The sequence below is a fragment of the Lygodium microphyllum genome, chromosome 5, assembly GCF_053477565.2.
Source record: "Lygodium microphyllum isolate KBCC chromosome 5, Lygodium_microphyllum_v1.1.10, whole genome shotgun sequence".
Taxonomy (NCBI): domain Eukaryota; kingdom Viridiplantae; phylum Streptophyta; class Polypodiopsida; order Schizaeales; family Lygodiaceae; genus Lygodium; species Lygodium microphyllum.
The window spans coordinates 91,275,733-91,278,950 of NC_141139.1; positions in this window are offsets into that span (position 1 = coordinate 91,275,733).

Genomic DNA, 3,218 nt, shown 5'->3' on the forward strand with positions numbered 1-3,218 from the left:
TATGGTTAATGATGACTTGATTAATCCCCAAATTCTTGATGAAGTCTCCGGTGGTCCAATGTTGCCAAAATAATCCTCAAGGCTTGTGTATTTAATGCTTGGAAGCAATCTTGAAGCTTCAAATGCTTAAGATTGAAGCATTAAACCCATTTTCCCCAAATGTTGACTCCATAGAAGCTTTTGAGCTTCAATCTTTGGCCATTTGTGCTTAATCCTTGCAATTTCTTCAAGAATCCTCACTGAAATGATTCCACGGGCTAAAATGATCTCAATTAGTACCTGAGCTGCACCAACCCACCAAATCTCCATCTCAAACTAGAACTTATACAATGGTGCTTGACCCCCACCATTGTTGTATTCCAATACCTTGTTCATGATGCAAATGCTGACTCTTTCTATCTTTCGTCCTTTTTGAATTTGTGCTTCATCTAACTTCAAGGCAGACTTCAAAACACTGTGACATTCTTCTAATATGAGTCTATACATGTGAATCATTGTAATCTGCACTCTTCTTAGATCAACCCATATATTGTTAAATGCATTGTATTCAAAACTAGATTTTCTTTTTGTCTTTTCATATGGCATAGATGCTTCAATATGAATGTGTTCCCCAAAAACTTGTCGAATCTTACGATTCATGGCAGTCCTTGCAACCGATACTCTAAGGGCTCGAGGTAACCCAAATGCAGTTATTCTATTATATTTTAAATTTTTAAACCATAATCTTGAGATAACCGATAACCTTTTTGACTAATGCCCACAGTATCACATGTCTCTACAATTTCATTTGGTTTTACTGTGTTCTTTAAGTCCTTGACCAATTCTTTGAGAGTTGGGCCTCTCAAATCCATATTTTGAGGTGACCTAAGAATCCTCAAAATATCATTATTATTCATGGTCTCTTTTAAAAGACTAATTCTCTCCTCACTCTCTCGAATATTAATACCTAACATATTAGAGACATATTCTTTGCAAGATTCAATCTTATTTTCTTTACTCTCTCACACAAGCTAGTTATATTTTTTAATGGTCTCCTTCTCTCTCTGAATCCTATTGAAGTTTTCTTTAAGTGTGCTAGCTTGTCTTGTAATGACTTATTAGCATTTTCCAAAACGTCAATCTTATTTGTAAGCTCAAAAATACTTGTCTGTGCAATAAATAATGTTTTTCTCATTTCATTCATTTGAGCCATATATGTGTAAGATGTAGAGTATAACCTTTTACAATAGCCAAGCATCTCATTTTAACCTTCCCCACATATCTTACAAAGTCATGAATATTAAAAAAATTAGGAGATTTACCTATTGAAGGATTCTTAGGATAAATATTTCCATCCACCCACAAATCTATATGTTTCTTTCCTTGAGTTCACAATCTGTTGGCCTCCATCTCATCTATTAGTACTCTGCGATGTATACTTCTCTAAGATGAAAAAATTGGATCTAGTTGGATAGTAAGTGTGTACTTGCATATGCTCGCATCTATATTACTTGTAGAGGTATTACTAAAAATTTTAGCAGATCAATGATCACAGTGATAAGAAAGTGAGCACAAAGAAGAGAATGGCAAAAGAGAATGGAGAACGAGCGTGTGAAAAGAAGACGCAGGAGTAAAAAAACCATGATATAAGTGGACATTTCTCAAGAATACAAATTCTCCCAAGTTCCAATATAAAAAACAACTGAAAAAGTGACCCTAATATGAATTAAAGATGAGGGACAAATAATGGTTGAGCTCTTCAATGAACTCAATATTCTCTCATTAATCATATCTGAGCAACCAAATTTGGCATTTTTATTCTTCCAAAATTCGAACTAATTAGCAACTTAATCATTTTCTTACAAGTGTCTTTTTTGAAGCATTTTTTTCCCTAATGGATTAGATACTTTGTTTGGTACACAATCAAAGTCATGTAAGTATGGAATATTGATTTTTTAGGCTAGATATGAAATCAAACACATCTCTTGCAACTCACTTAAACTACATGGAAAGTCTCTTAACTCAGCTTGCAAGAATTGATCTCAAGATGGATGAAGATATTTGTATTGGTGTGTTGTTAAAAAGCCTACCTCCTGACTATAATAATATGTCAACTACATTGATAAACATGCCTAGTCCTAAAGTGGTTCACATTAAGGCATCCTTGCTAGAAGAAGAAAAGAAGGTAAAATCCAAAGAAGAACCAAGCATCTCTAAAGATGAACAAATGTTATATGTAGATACCAGGTACAAGGGCAAGAAATATCAACTGATATGTGACTTTTGCAAAAGGATCGAGCACACGAAGAAATTCTATCATGCCAGAAAAAGATCCAAAAGGCTTATCTAGTTGCTATTAAAGAAGAAGAAAACCATGGAGCAAAAGAAGAAGAAGAAGAAGAAGAACATCAAACACTGAAATGGTTGTTTACTCATACAGTTATTCCAAACATTATTAAGTCTCAAAGTGAAGGAGAAATGTTTGTTGTTGATGGGGTTGGTAATTTTAATGTGAAATGGCACATGAGCATTGACTTTAAAACTATCAAATGTATACTTGGAATATGTAATGGGAAAAATGTGAAATATCATTGTATTTATTATATGAAAAGTGTTGGGTCTAAAGCTTGGAGCAACTTGTGCCCTGTAAGAAGAGCTCCAACTAAAGACTCTATAGATCTAAGTAAAAATAAAAATAAGGAAGATATATGCGATCCAATTCTTTCAATTCCTCTTACAAATGTTCATATATGTACTTTGCATTTAGAGATTAGAATAATTGATAAACTTCTCAGGTTGCATCTCGATTATTCATACTCAATTAATCCTTTGACTTTATCGGATGAGTGTATTGACAAATGTGAGGCATTACTCTCCAAAATGGGTTTTCACGGAGGTCAAGTTCACTTAAGAAAATATCCAACACTTTCACGAAAAATAAGAGATGTCTTGGATGATGTCTCAATGGGAGGCTCAAAAGCTAGACATTTTTTAGGAAACCATATAGGAAAATAGGTGAGCATTACTTGGGAGAATTGAAGAGAGTTGTGTGGGATAACGACAAACGTTGCAAGCACACCATGACTTGCATTTCTAAGGATGGAGGTTTGGAGACACCTCGATATCTTCCTAAAGCTCCTCAAGCAACAAACAAAAGCCTACACATATCTAGAAGATTACAAATCTTGTTCAAATAATAAAGGAGGTATGGGGAGAAAAATATATCACATTTTATTTGG